At 39.5% G+C, this 15,721-nt stretch overlaps 1 pseudogene; it reads left to right on the top strand.

The window, feature by feature from the left end:
- Window positions 1–4,403: 4,403 nt before the first annotated feature.
- Window positions 4,404–5,863, top strand: LOC107531137 (large ribosomal subunit protein uL4 pseudogene; annotated as a pseudogene).
- Window positions 5,864–15,721: the final 9,858 nt, after the last annotated feature.

Genomic DNA, 15,721 nt, shown 5'->3' with positions numbered 1-15,721 from the left:
AAGAATGAAAGTAAAGAAATCTTCAGCTACCAATTGTTACATTATTAGTTGAAAGGACCCAAAGCCATTGCCATAAAAAGCAATTTATAAAAGTTTTGTTCCCGACTGTAAAATTGTCTGATATATATGAATGAGTGTGTGTGTGTGTGTGTGTATACTATGTGTATACATGTTTGTAAGCATTTCCTTGGGGAATCCAAATTTAAGACCCACAAGAGTATACCTGAAACCACTCAAAAGTTAATATATTGAAACTCACTACATCAGGCAAGAAACAAATTATTACCCTCTTTTTACAGATAAGGTTAGGTTCTTTAATAGAGTCTTAATATATGGTGATGGGAGAAGATATGACTTTCGGGGGGGAGGCACACAGAGCAATACACATACAGATCTTGTAACATAGAAACCCACACCTGAGAACTATATGTTCATATTAACCATTGACACCCCAATAAATTTAATTAAATAAAAAATAAATAAAAGATGTTTATTCCATCAGTAAGTTGTAATGAATTCACTAGAATAGCCCTGAAACTACTTCAGGAATTAATCTTTTAACCAACAGACAGGCTATGACCTACTATCCCGTCACCTAACCAATGTTAAGAATGGCTGGTATCACATGGCAAACTAAGATCTCTGTACATATCTGTTCCTGATGTCAAGCATAGACATGGCTGTGCCCCATGCAGGGTCACTGAAGAATCCTAACAATTACTGTTCAGTTTCCTTCATCTTTAACAAAATGAAATATCCCCTCTTAATGGCTCTGCGCTGTATCTTCCCTTGGATAAAAGGACAGGACAAGCCAATGAGGCTAGTCACCTCCAGGGGAATTGAGAAGATACCACTTGGAGAAGACAGTTTAAAGAGCTGTCAATAGGGGGAGGGAGGGGAGGGAGGGAAGGGGGGGGTGGGGATCAGCTAGTGAAGGGTTTCAAGTTCTCCTTGTGTACTTGATAAAAGAAAAGAAACCTTCACAGTCCTCCAGGAGACTGCAGGGAGGGGACTGCCCAGCTCCACAGGGCTCCATTCACCTTTCGTGGCACAGTTGGGGGTTGCCATTCTCAGTGTTGTCTAAGCGAATGTTTCCAGTGGGAGTTATGATGCTATAGTCCTGAAGGTCCTCATAGTTTGTTTGGTAATTTGGAATAATTGCCTCGCATTTTCTAAGGGAAATTTCATATTTTATATTTTAAATGAATAAGAGAATTTTTACACTGAAGCTAGAGCACCAAGTGAACAGAGGCTTGAATAAAACAGGAAGAAAAATAGGTCCTAGAAATTTATTTTTACCTGGCAAAAATTCTACTCTTTAAACAGAATGACTAAGATCTTAAATTTGTCAGCTTTTCTTCTACAGTGCATCTTTCAAATACTATGACACCACACCAGCATCTTGCCTTATCTTAAGATTCAGAAAAAACGGAAAATATCGTAAGTGCTAAATTGTAGTCCCCAATTCCTTGGCTTCCTAGATGTCCCCCAAAGACCAATATTCTATTCTATCAATTTACAGAAACACAAAATGAACATATGACTCAATAGTTGGTGTGTTTTTTTCACTGCCATTGATTAATCTGACTCGAGGTATTAGATACCACCACCAAGTCATTTAGCGCATCTCCCCCCCAAAAATGAGTAAACTTTATAATTAAAGTTTAAAATTTTAATAAATACACCTAGATAGAAATTGACAAAGTAGCAGGTCAACATTACTTTTAAGGACACAACCTATTTCCATAAGTCTGTAAGGACAAAAATTTCCGTCTAAGAAAAATGGCAAATTCTTGCCTCTTTTCAAGCAAGTTTAAGACTTTGATTGCAAATAATTTGTAGAAATCCTAGCAGGGGTATGCATACTACAGATACATGGTGTTGGATTTATTTGGATTCGATTCAAACACAAAATCGGTTTTCCTTTCCGGCAGTTTTCTGAAATGTACATTACAGCTTTGTTTAGTAAACCAGTTGACACTTCAGGCTCTGAAATGTTAATATCCTGCACCCAGCCTCTAAGTGTGTTGATTTTGCTTCTTTGGTGGAACAAATTTCAATCCCTTTTATGTAGAAAACTAAGATGGGCAGACATTTGTGTAATGTATACGTTAATTAAAGCACACTGTTCCCTGGGAGCTGGTGAGCAAAGAATGCATTATTGCATGTATTTAAGGAAGTCATTCAGCCATACAAAATTCAGGAGCAATGGGTCAGGACGGTGCACTGCTACATGCTGTACAGTGACATAACAGTACACTTAAAAGTTAAAGGATGCTTTTAAAAATAAATTAGGATGTTTTACTGCAACAGAAACGTGGTTTCCATCCAATATTGTGTCATGTTGGTGCTCACCAAGACCCTATAACCACTTCACCTGGCAGATTTTCTTTGTAACTATGATGAGCCATTGGATGAGTTTATCATAAAGGATTAGATTTTTGTTTTCCTTTGAGCTGAAAATTATCATCAGACTCTTTCACCACCCTGTACACTAGTAAACCACGGGCTTGCAGCTCAAGAAACAAAACCCAGAGTGCCCCATGCTGCTAAACTTTCTGTCAGCCCAGTACACATAGCAAGCAAGGACTGTCCCATAGAAACAATGCATCAAAGACGCATTGCTTCAGGCGGTCATTCCACAGCACGCTCACTAGCTTCCAACTTGCCTTTCATTTGGTCATTGTACCCAGGTCCCAAGTTTTAAGAATTCTCCAATTACTGTTCATTGTGGGTCTATTGTTGGGTCGGCCCCCAGATGGCCATCAAGTCTCCGAGCTGACTCGCCGCAAACCCTCCCTCCTGAGGGCCCGCACCGCCTGCTGCTCTCCGCAGCCAGCCGGTCAGTGCGCTCAAGTCTGCCTTTGAGGAGTAAGTTTTCTGACAAGTGTGTGTGTTCCCAGGCCCAGAGAGAACATGTGGGACCACAGCTGTAAGGAAATTATAGTTGGAAATTGTGGAGGAGAGGTAAAATAGAGGATCAACTAGACCAAAGCTTGGGTTTTTAAAAATACTACAAAACAGATAATCTTCTGGAAAGGCTGATCAAGAGAAAGAAGACTTACAAATAAAGTATATCTAGAATGAGAAAAAGGGACATATTGCACGGTATGATGCATTAAGATAATGGGAATAACATGATCTACTTCCCCAAAATGAAATTTACAGCTTCATAAAATTCCCAGAATAAAACTCAAAAAGGAATTGGAAACCTGGACAGATGTTTTAATATTTAAGAGATACAGCTAATAATTAAATATTTTCCTATAAAAGAAAGAACCGGCATAGATGGTTTTGCTTGTAAGTTCTAGGAAACATTCAAAAAGTAATTCCAAATACTGATCACAAACATTTACAGGGAACTGTGGAAGAGGCAACACTCTCGAACTCACTTAACAAGGCTAGCATATCATTGCTACCACAACAGAAGACTGCTGAGTTAGGAAAATCAGTAGCCAATTTCATTAAGTGTAATTCAAAAGGAAATATTAACAAATCTAATCTAGCAAAATACTTCATTACTATTTGGAGATTCATCAAAAAATATATAATTGATTATCTAATGATAATCCAAAGCACATTCATATATTAAAGCAAGAAACTGGCATGATCATCTCAATAAATACTGAAAGATAATTTAATAAAAAAGATTCATGATAAAAATCTTAATTGAAGGAATAGAAAAATACTAACTTGATAATAGTAGTTAGCCTCCAAAACGGCCCCCAGTGATCCTTTCCTCCTGGTACTCACGCACTTATGTAATTTCCTCTCACACTGTATTGGGCTGATCTGTGAGCCCAGTAAGATAGTGTGGAAATAACAGTGTGTGACTTTTAATGCTGTTATAAAAATATTTTTGTATCTGCCTTGCTGTCTCTTGGGTTGCGCACTCTCAGGGAAATCAGCTACTAGACTGTGAGGACACTTAAGCAATCTTAGAGATGTGTGTGAAGAAAGGACCTGAAGCCCCCATCCAACAAGCACCAACTTGCAAACCTCACATGTCGGCAATTTTGGAAGCTGATATTCCAAATCCAACCTTTTAGACGACTACAACCCTATTATTTTGACAGCAACTTACTGCATCCCTGGCTGATATTTGACTGTAACTCCCTGAGACTCCAAGCCAGGTTCATATCCTGAAGGTGCTCTCAGATCCTTTAGCCATAGATAATATGTTTATTGTTGTTCTGAGTCACTCATTTTTAAAGTAACTTGTTATGCAGCAATAGGTAACTGAGAAACCTGAAAAAATGTTTTTATAAAACTGATGTAAGTCTTAATTTACAATTATAAAATATTAAAATACTTATGGTAAATAAAAAAATAAAACAATCAATCCTGTTGGTGACATCTGTTTACAATATTATGTGTTAAGAAGGTTTAGCCAGCTCAGTAAGATGGGGATAGCATTTCCTACTGGAGCCTCCGGTTTGAGAGGAGCCTGGCCTTCTCTCCCCATTAGAGTGTGTGCTGATTCACTGATATCCACAAATGGGGTCGATCTGGCAAAAATATCACTGCCTGCTGTGTTCAAGGCTCCCATTTGACCAGCTATTGTGAACTTTATTCACACCAACTTGTAAAAAATAACAGACACCCTATGCTGTGGGTGAGTTAGCATGTCAGCAATCAGTGCTGAGTCCCGGGCCACTGGCAGAGCTGGGACTTGACTTCCCAGAGTTCAACATGATGCCTCTCACAGTTGCAGAATAGGTGTTTTTGGAAATATGTGTTGTGGGGCCACATGTTTTCACCAACCAAAACCTGGCACTGTTGGCACCACAGAGTGCCCACTACACAGAAGCGATACGCCATCTGCTCTGCACTGGCTGCCTTGGCCTTACCAATGCTGGTCACGTCCAAAGGTCATTGTATTGAGGATGTTCCTGAACTTCCTTTTGTGGCTGAAGAGAAAGTTGAAAACTATGAAAAGACCAAGGAGGCTGTCTAGCTTCTTAGAAAACTTAAGGCCTGATGTGTGATAAAGGTCAGTTCCTCTCAGCAAATGAGAGCTGGCAAAGGACAAATGAGAAGCTGTCACCATATCCAGTACAGGGAACCCCACAGCTTCTATAATGACAATGACAATGACAGTAGCAAACTGGACATTTTGAAACTTACTCCCAGTGAGCATGTGGACATCACTGCATTTGGACTAGATATGCCCTTCACAAGTTAAATGATCTGTGTGACACTTGGCATTAAGCTGCCTCCCTCATAAGAGCTACAATTTCCCCATGAGCAAGGTGCTGGGTTCAGACCTTAGCAGAATTTGAAAAGCCCAGAGATCTAAAGAGCCCTCCAAGCACCATGCAACAAGATTAATTGCAGAGTCCTAAAAAAGAATTCACTGAAAAACCTGAGAATCACGTGGAAGCTAAAGCCATATGCAAAGACCATATGCTGTAACACCATTCTTTGCCAAGTCAACAGTCACAAACTCCAGGTGGATAACACAGCATCACTTGAAACCAAAGCCAATGAGAAGGGGGTTCCAGGCAGGAAGCCTGTTGCAGGGAAGAAGGCTGTTTGCATTAAGAATCAGAAGCCTTTTGTGGGAGTCAAGACTGCAGCTACCAAGAAACCAGCAGCTGAAAAGAAGCCAGCAGAAAAGAAACCTGCCAGCAAGGAAAGAAGCCTGTTGCATAAACTTAAATTTGTTTATTCCATAAAGATTAAGTCATGTTGGAAAGCTCATTTTAACAAAGACCTGATCAAAGAGACAGAAAAAAAAACCCACAAAAAGATGGAGGTGGGGGGTGATTATAGAGATCGTGCAAGACAAGATGAAACACTGTCTCAATACATAACGCAAAAGAACTTACAAACTACTAAAATTAATAAGAGAACTTGGTGAGTTGGATAGGATACTAAAATGTCGATGTCCATTGCAGTTCTTCATACCAAAAACAGTTAGAAATGCAATAAAAGATGTCATTTGAAATAATACCACCCCCCAGAAATCACTAGGGATCAATTCAAAACAGGGATGTATAAGACTTTTCTGTAGGATAACATTTTATTAGAGGCAATAAAGAAAACTTAAATGGGAGCGCGTGCTAGACGTTTCCACTTTCTTCTCTCCAGACCTACCCTCAACTCTTCACCAGCTGTTGAAGACTGAATTTATGAACTACTTCAATGGGCTCCCTTGAACTCTGGATTCCGGTAGGTATCAACCAATGAGAGGTACTGGCAGGCGATCAGAGAGCAAATAGAGAATATTTATTCAACCAACTGCCTCCCTGCTGGATTGCCGTAAATTGATTACTTCCTCTAATAAAGGCCACAGCTCTGTCAAGTGCTCTTTTGTACAACTAGCTGTTGTACCTCTGGCTTCCAGAACCTTATCCCTGTGTCTTTCTGCCTTTGCCCTCTAGGCATAAGAGGGATACTTGCTTATGACTGTTGATTTTCCTCAATTCTGCTCATTTATTTAGAAATACTTTTATTAAACTCAAATAAATCAACTGTTCGATTAAGCCACTTCTTTCCAGCTTTAAACTCAGAGTGATAAAGTAATTTGTACCAGAGTGACCCCAGGAAATGGGACTCTAGTATTGCATTGCTCTACGTTTAAGGAGAGCACAAATTACTTTCTTGCCGGAGTAATTGATGGCATGCACTGGACTCACAATTACCCAAATGAACACTGGTGGGAGAATGTTAGGGAATGCAAACAGAGCAAGACATTGGGAGATCACCTATGGTCTTTCATTGCCATGATGACAAAAGTGATTACGATGATGCAGGACAGCATGAACTAGCAAAGGAAAAATTAAAGGCCCTGAATGCCAACTCAGCATATGGGTGAAAAATATTTGTATGGCAGCCAGTATCTCAGGACAAATTATGGGTGAGACATCAGCCCAAGGCCTGGATGTAATTATTGCAGGTAAGTCCAGGCCACTGGTCTGGAAGTAGTGGGACTGTAAGATACGGGACAGCGCATTTGAGCAGACACAAATAATCCCGCAAACTGTAAGCCACCAAACACCCCTGGAATTCCTTTGCCAACAAAGGTAGGCCGTGTACCCCCTTTTAAGGAAATTAGCCATTTTCCTGTATAGAAATTTCAGGAAATTGTATCACAGTAGATGTAATCTCTCCTCAGGAACAACTACCATCACTGCTTATTTCCTGTAGGCTTATAGAATTAAATCACAGTTTGAAGTACAGACCTGCTGAGAAAAATGAAAATTTTTGCCAATTTGTTTAGGTAGGAATCTTAGTAGCATTCATGTGAGTAGATTCGAGGAGTGTTAGGCCAAAAGGAAAACAATGTAAGACCTGATTAACTGAGTTTATTAACAAGGCTATAGTCACCTAGAATTCATGACTTAATGTGTTTTCTTGAGCATCTAGAAATTATATTAATAGATATCAAGCTTGGCTAATTTAATCCTAGACTCAATGGTGGATTGGAAGTGCTCTGGAAAAAGAGCAACAAAAGCTCAAGATGGAGATCTCTGAATAAAATTTCTTTGAACCTGCTCAGTCACCCACTAACCTTGACTTCTTGGAAGGCTTAGAGTATAATGCCTTCAACAAGGCATTAAAAACCCATTGGAAAACTGGGAGAGTAATGTGCAAAATAGGTCATTCCCAACTTTGCTCTCCCTCACAAGAACTACTACTACTTATCGACAAGACACTGCTGCGAAAGTCCTAGAAAGGGTGAGGCTGAAGCAAGTCCTTGCACCAGAGACTGAGGGGCCCTATTGGAAGGTTGAGAGGAGTGGCTGCCCGCTGACCTCATCGCCCTTCCCCCAGGCCGGCATGGCACTCAACTGTGCAGAAAAGCTCACCAGTGCTGTGGGTCCTTCTCAGGAGTCCCACTTTCATCTCACCTCACTGGGATCATGGGAAATCTGTGAGACTTGACCACTGAGAGCTGGATTGTGACAAAGAAGGGGGAGGAGCTTGCAGCAACCAGCACTTGGATCTCAGCAGACAGAGTTCCTAGTTGGAGCGCCCAGGTATTAGTTCCAACCAGTGGCTTTGTTAAATAGGATGCTATAATTTTAAGGCATAAAAACATGATAAAGAAGTAAAAGTTGATATTAAAGTCATAAAATTACAAAAGACAGCAGAATAAAAGGCAAGATGCAACATATCTACAAAACAGCAGAAAACAATGAAACGTCAATAGTAAGTCCTTACCTATCAATAGTTACTTTAAATGTGAATTGATTACATTCTCTAATCAAAAAACATAGAACAGCTGAATGGATTTAAAATAAAAGATCCAATGACATGCTGCCTATAAGAAACTTCCTTTAGCTTTAAAAACACACATGCTGAGAGGAAGAATAGAAAAAAGATATGGTAACCAAAAAAGGCAGACATAGCTATACTTAGACAAAATAGACTTTAAACTGAAAAATATAAAACATGATATCTGCACTCCCATGTTCACTGCACATTATTTATAATAGCTAAGACGTGTCCATCAACAAATGAATAGATACAATATATTGGTATACGCAGACAAACACACATAGAAAATGGAACACTCCTATGTACCTAAACAAAGAAAGTCTTGTCATTTGCAATAACATGGATGAATCTTGAGGGCATTATGCTAAGTGAAATAAGACAAAGAAAAGCAAATATTGTATAGCCACTTATATGTTGAATTTTAAACAACAAACCTACCAAACTCATAGGAAAAGATCAGATTTGTGGTTAATAATCGTGGGGGTGAGGGAATTGGATGAAAGTGGTCAAAAGTACAAACTTCCAGTTATAAGGCTAGTACAACATGATGTGTATACTGAACATTGCTGTGTAATATATTTGAAAGTTCCTAAGACAGTAAAATCCTAAAAGTTCTCATCACGGGGAAAAATACCTTTTTCTTTTTTTTTTAATTTGTATGAGATACTAGATTTTAACTAAACTTATCGTGGTAAACATTTTGCAAAATAATGTAAGTCACCATGCTGTATGCCAGGGGTGGGGAACGTCCAGCCTGCGGGCCGAAATGATCTGGTCTGGCCCTGCCAAGGCCTCAGCAATGAGCAGCAGTTCCAGCCATCACACTAGGGGTGATTAATTAAATGTCTGACCAACTACAGCAGGCTAATTTTTAAGTTGGTAATTTTGTATGGCCCGAGAATGATGTTATAAATATCCAAATGGCCCTTGGCAGAAAAAAGGCCCCCACCCCTGCCACCTTAAAGTTATACAGGTCTGCATGTTAATTATATCTAAAAAAAAAAAAATAGAACAATTTTAAAAAGAAATGCATCCCAGCTTCCATGGTAAGTCCTGTATCGGCTGACCTCTGTCGGTTAGAGAAGATGGTGGAAGATGCTGCAATGAATTGAGTTCCCAGTTTTTAATAAAAATTTTATGTTCTATCATAGAAAAGATCAGCTTGCTATACTTAAAAACAACTAAAATTAGGCACAACTGTCACAAAAATTCACAGGGACAGGTGGTAATCACAGTATTTAGACCCATAGGGATCTATGGTGATTGTTAATTGATGGCAAATTCCCTAGAAATAAAATAGATTAAAAGTTTAAGGCACTGTTTTATGTATACAGAACAAAAAAAAAACCTAGGTCTGGTGCCACAGATCTTGTTCAGCATAGTAGAGTATTGTGGCCTCTTATAGAATACTACGACCTAACTAACCTAGTTTATGGATCTAGTGTCTTCACAGAAAAGGAAACAATGCAATGTGACCATGCGGTACAGTAGAAATCATACCTCAAGTCTGCCCCAAAGATGCCTGTGGCCATTTCCCATCAGCTCTGTGCACTACATAAATGGCAACGCACAGCCTTTCTGGTCTTAATTAGGTCTTGGCTACTCACTAATACTAATACTTAGGTACTGAAAACATTAATATGTTTCACAAGAGGGAACTTATGGAAGTCAGGTGATAGACAAACCACTTACTCCAATCCATCTCACAATGAATCCAGAGAAAGCTCAAACATACCCTGCGGTGATTTATTCTACCCAGGAATTAAGACTTGGCACAGACATAAGAGTAAAGAGAAGGGTGCTTTTTAAACTGTATCATACACCAGAGTCACCTGGAAAACCTCTTAAACACAGATTGTTGAGCACTACCCCCCAACCTCTGCCTTACCAGGTCTCTGATGGAGCCCACTGATTTGCATGACTAAGTGATAGTGATACCTTTAGTCTGAAAATTATAATTTGAGAACCCTCCCCAATTGGTTCAGGTAGCCAACTGGGTGTTCTAGATCAGTGCTTCTCACAGGGTGGTCTTCTAACTCATGGAATGAGGCCTTTCATTTCCTTTTCTTGTCTGAACAGTGCAAAGCCAGAGATGTCTTCTAGGATACATGGGCACAAAATTAGATGGTGATGTCAATGACGCCTGTCTTTCTGGATGTGGTATTTTTCTGGAGCAAAACGTAGCCCTTGGTACCTATTATACAAATATTAAGACTTTTTTCCCCTTTTTTCTATCAGCCGTTAGAAGCCATTTGTCTTAACCTATTAGGGACAACAGTGTACTATTGTTATCTTGTCTCCAGATTATAATAACCTTCCTGTTCTCTGTCTATAATATAGAGCTTGATTTTCCTGATACCCACAAAACATTATGCTGGTTCATTATATTGATAACATTTCCCTCATTGTATCTGAGTAGGAAGTAACACATGTGCCAGGTGGTGGGCAATAAATACCCATGAACATTCAGAGGCCTGATGCATCGGGGTTTCTGCATCCATTGATTTGTAGCATGCTGGGATATCTTTTTTTTTTTAAGGAACTGCTAGTTTTTGCCTTGCTCACCAATGAAGAAAGAGACCCAGGAGTGGCTACATTCTAGATTTGGGGTTAACTATAATGTATTCAGGCATGTTGCTTCAAGATGTTTCCTGGGTTAACTGAAAGCCCCCCGATTTCGAGTGGGACCTTGAAGCAAAAAGTCTCTGCAGCTAACACAGGCTTCAGTGCAAGCTGCCCTGTCATCTGGGACTTATGACCCACATACGTGCTGTTTCGTACATACCTGTGCAGGAGAGATGTGAATGAAACCTCTAGTAAGCCCTCATGGAAGAGCCACAGCGCAGACCGAGGACATGGAGGGGTCACGGACTCTGTCCCTTTGTCTGACAACTCCGCTCCACTTGAAAAGCGGCCCCTGGCTTGCTACAGGGCCCCAAGCATCCCTGCAATCTAAGTTTCCTCTTACTGATCTAATTTGCCGAGTCACAAAATTGGAGCACTTTCAGCAGCCAGTGAATGACGCAGTGGAAACGACATGCACCCAGCACTAGCAGGGCCAGAGGGCAGGGCTCAGCCACACAGGGGCCCCGATTTCAGGGCCCACCCCTGCCGCTTCCTCGTCTCACCCCTCGTCCCACTTCCAGCGGCAGAAAGCTCCGTGAGGCCAGTGAGCGGAAGGGAAGGGGAAGATGGGGCCTGGGTGACCAGCACAGCTCCCTGTGCGGGAAGGAGCGGGGGAGCAGCAATCCTGGGCGCCTTCCCGGGGGCTGCGGCTCACTGACAGAGCAGAGGCCCAGGATAAAGACCAGCGCCCAGGCCCAGGCGACGCCTATGCTGGCTGGCAGTTAAGGGCTTAGAAAGAACAAAATTGGGACACTGGTGACATGTGGTTATCCAATATGAGAGTGAAGGCGATGCCTCTTGGCCGAGTGTAATGACATTCCTGTTCTACATAAATGCCCCCCAGAGGACACAGCACAGGGCACTCTTAATTAGATGCAGAAGATCTATTCTTTTGTCTGGCTGCCCCTTTCCCCGGGCACTCTGATGTTTGCTCAGTGGGCTCCTTGTCAGGAGGCCCTGATGACAGTCAGGGAGGTTAGAGTAGCTCAGTGGCCTGCTTCCCTCTCAAAGCTGAACGATGTATCATCATTGCTGAGTACAAACCCCGCTAATAAGAGAAACCAATCTCCAAGGAAACCAGCTAGTCACCAGCTGGCTGCTTGTTTCTATTGGACCCTCCATCACAGCAGACGGTTTTCCAAAGTGGTTGTACAATTTTAGACTCTCAGCGCATGAGTTTCAGTTGCTCTACAGCCTCACAAAGCCTTGGAGTTTTTAGCTGACCTGGTAGGTATAGTGGGTTTTTGGTTTGCTTTTAACTTTAAAATCACATTTTGGATGTAATTTGCATTTGTCAGGGCCTTGAGAACCTTTTCATAGGCTTACTGGCCACACATATATAAACGTGCCTTTTATTATTGATTTGCGGGATTTTTAAATAAATCCTGTAGGTAAACCCTTTGCTAGATATGTTTTATGAATATACTTTCTGTGCCTGCTCTTTGTCTTTTTATTTCCTTGTCTTTATCTTTTTGGTGCACAGGAGATTTTAATTTTAAGCCCAATTTTCAACATTTTGTTGTTGTTGTTTAGTGCCTTTTTTGTTCTAATTCATTATTTTCCTACACCATAAGAATTATCACTGTTTAGTTTTAGAAGGTTTAAAAATATTAGCTTTGACATTCATGTTTATAATTAATATTGAATTACTTTTGGGTAAGGGTATGGTAGGGACTCATCAATGGTAGCTAATTTTGTAAACATTTTTCTTCATATGGATATCCAATTTCTCCAGCAATATTTGTTGTAATGATTAATTTTATGTGTCAACTGGACTAGGCTAAGAGAGACCCAAATAGTTGGTAAAACATTATTTTGGGCTGTGTGTGAGGACAGAGTTGCTTTTATAATGTTTTACTGATTTTTTTGTTTTGTTTTGTTTTGTTTTTAGAGAAAAGGGAGAGGGAGAGAGAGAAACATCCATGAAACATCAATCGGCTGCCTTCTGCACGCCCCCAACTGGGGATGGAGCCTGCCACCCAGGCATGTGCCCTGACTGGGAATCCAACTGGCAACCTCTCTTTTTTCCTTTATGTCCCTCTCCTTAAAATTTACTTTTCCACCCAATTATTTCTGTAGACTAGGAAAATGCATTAAGAAATAAAGTTGTTGGGTTTTGCTCATCTTTGAAGGGCTAACATCTTCCTAAAATTATTTTATTTAGACTGCTTTTTCCTGCAGCTCTTTGATGACGTTAAAGCTATATCATTTTTAAAATTTATGGTTTTTCTTAATGTTATAAAGTGATCAATTTTCTTTTTTGACCATCTATAATTTAACTGTGATCCAAACTCCAACATACATATTTTATGTTAATTCGTTTTTCTCCCACTCCTCACCCATTTTTTACTGCTGTCTCATATTAAGAGAAAAGAACAGTATTTTATGCCTTAGGAAGAAGTGTGACTGAATTGATATACTCTTAGAATAATATGGTAGTTGCTGGGATTTGGCATGGGGACTAATGTTTTTTAGTTTATTGATTTCTTTAAGACTGAAGGGAGAATCAGAGAGAGAGAGAGAGAGAGATGTTGTTCTATTTATTTATGCATTTATTGGTTGCTTCTTGTATGTGACCTAATCAAGGATCAAACCCACAGCTTTGGCATGGGGGACTATGCTCTAACCACTTGGCTACCTGGCCAGGGCAGGACTAATGTTTCTCAACAGAACAAAAAGCCAAAGTGAATTCTAAGGAGCAAAAGGCTGAATATTTACCTTTTACCCCTGCAGATTTAGCCTTCATATTTTCCTACTATGCTCTATGCTGCAGAAAATCATTTATGAATTTCATCAGTGAGCTCCTTTACCCATGTAATACCCACCGGGTTCAGTCACCAAGCCAGGGGCACTGGTGGAAGTGGTAGAGAGGCACGAATAAGCCTTCTGAGGTGCTTGCAATATACTGTGTATATGCTGAGCCACTGGTGGTTCCAAAAGTAGGTACATATATAACCATTAATTAGGCTGAACGCTTAATATTGGTGCACTTCAGTGTATGTAAATTCCAACTCCATTTAAAAACAATATAAAATATACACATAATAAACATTCTACTGAACAGTAAACCATTGAGTTTCCCTCGAGAGAAAAGACAAGATAAAGATGTTCTCCACTATCACCACCTGTACTCTACGTGTGCAACGTCGGGGAAAGTCCTCCCTATTGCAGATGCAAGAAAAATAATGCACACGGTTTGGGAATAAAATTTAAAAAGATCATGCTCAGCTGGTTAGAGGGTCATCTCCATATGCCAAGGTTGCGGACTGAGTGATCCTGAGTCAGGGCACATACAAGAATCAACCAGTAAATGCAAAAATAAGTGGAACAACAAATTGATGTCTCCCCCCCACCCCATCCCTCTCTCTAAATTCACTAAATAAAAATTTTAAAAAAGGTCATATTTCACACATAACATCATTGTGCATACAGAAAAATTTTAATTATTAAACAGAATTTTAAAAATAAATGTAATAAGGTCTCTAGATTCAAAGTCAATATGTAAATAAGTATGTATGCCTATGTAATAACAAAATTATAAACTCATGTTTTCTTAAAAATTAAATCATTTATATTAGCATCAAAGAATGATCAAAAATCAAAGAAACTAAAAGTTGTGTAAGACATACAGAAAAGTTACAAAACACTTTTGAGAGAAATTAAAGGTGGCGTGCCTAATTAAATGGAGCTTTATAAATTACAATATTTACGAGGTAAGATGGCATTTATCTCTAAATTGATCTATAAATTAAAGTTAATCCCAGAATATGTGTGTTTGTGTGTATAAATTCATAAGCTACTTCTTAAGTACATATGAGACTGTAAAGGGCCAATTATAAACAAGGCAAATCTGTAGAAGAAAAACAAAGTTGGAGAAATTTTATTACCAGATATGGAAACTTCTCATAAAGCTATGCCAATTAAGGCCATGTGGTGTTGGTGCAAGACAGATTAATAAATCAGGGAAATAAAATAGAGAATGCAGAAAAAGTTTCTGTACATAGTCACCTGATTTATATCAAAGATGCCTGTAATATAGTGTGAAGACATATCTTTAATAATGAATGCTGTCAATAGGATATCCATACAGAAAAGTATTTAATCTTGACAAATACCTCACTCCTTATGCAAAAATCAATTCCAGAAAGGCTATATCTTTAAATGTGATAGATAAATCAGTAAAGACTTCCTGATGAAAATATGGTAGAATATCTTAAGCTTGGGGTTGGCAAAGATTGCTTATACCAGACGTAACATAAACCATGGCATAAAAGAATGATAGATGACATACATTAAAATTTAAAATGTTTATCAAAAAACATCGTTACAGAAAGTGAAAAAGTAAAGCAAAAAGTATAGTGAATATATATCTTGTATCCAGAATATATGAAGGACTATCATGAACCAATAAATGAAAGACAATACAAGAAGAAAAGAAAAGACCGGAATAAGCAGTTTACAAAACAGAATATTCAAGTGACCAATAAAGGAAAGAGTGCTCAGTATCGTTAGCACTCAACACACTGAAATCAAAACCACAATGAGTTATCGCCACACATTTGCCAAATGGCTAAAATAAATAAGAGACTATCGAGTGTTGCTAAGAATGTAGCACAACGGAAACCCTCAGATGCTCCTACTGGAAGTGCAAACTGGTGCCGCAACTTCGGATAAACTCTGCAGCGGCTCCCACTGAAGTGGTATCACGCACATCCTGTAACCCACCGATTCCGTTTCCATGTGTGTCTGAACCTGCCTGCCCCAAAGATATAGAAGAACGTTCATAACAGCACTATTAGTAGTAACCCTCAACTAGAAACAACACCAATGTTTAACTGCGGGTTGGTTAAAATATGGTCTGTTCATACAA

Source organism: Miniopterus natalensis, chromosome 8 (assembly GCF_054644295.1).
Source record: "Miniopterus natalensis isolate mMinNat1 chromosome 8, mMinNat1.hap1, whole genome shotgun sequence".
Taxonomy (NCBI): Eukaryota; Metazoa; Chordata; class Mammalia; order Chiroptera; family Miniopteridae; genus Miniopterus; species Miniopterus natalensis.
Note: the sequence above shows the minus strand (reverse complement) of the source record. Positions and strands in the feature narration are given on the sequence as shown.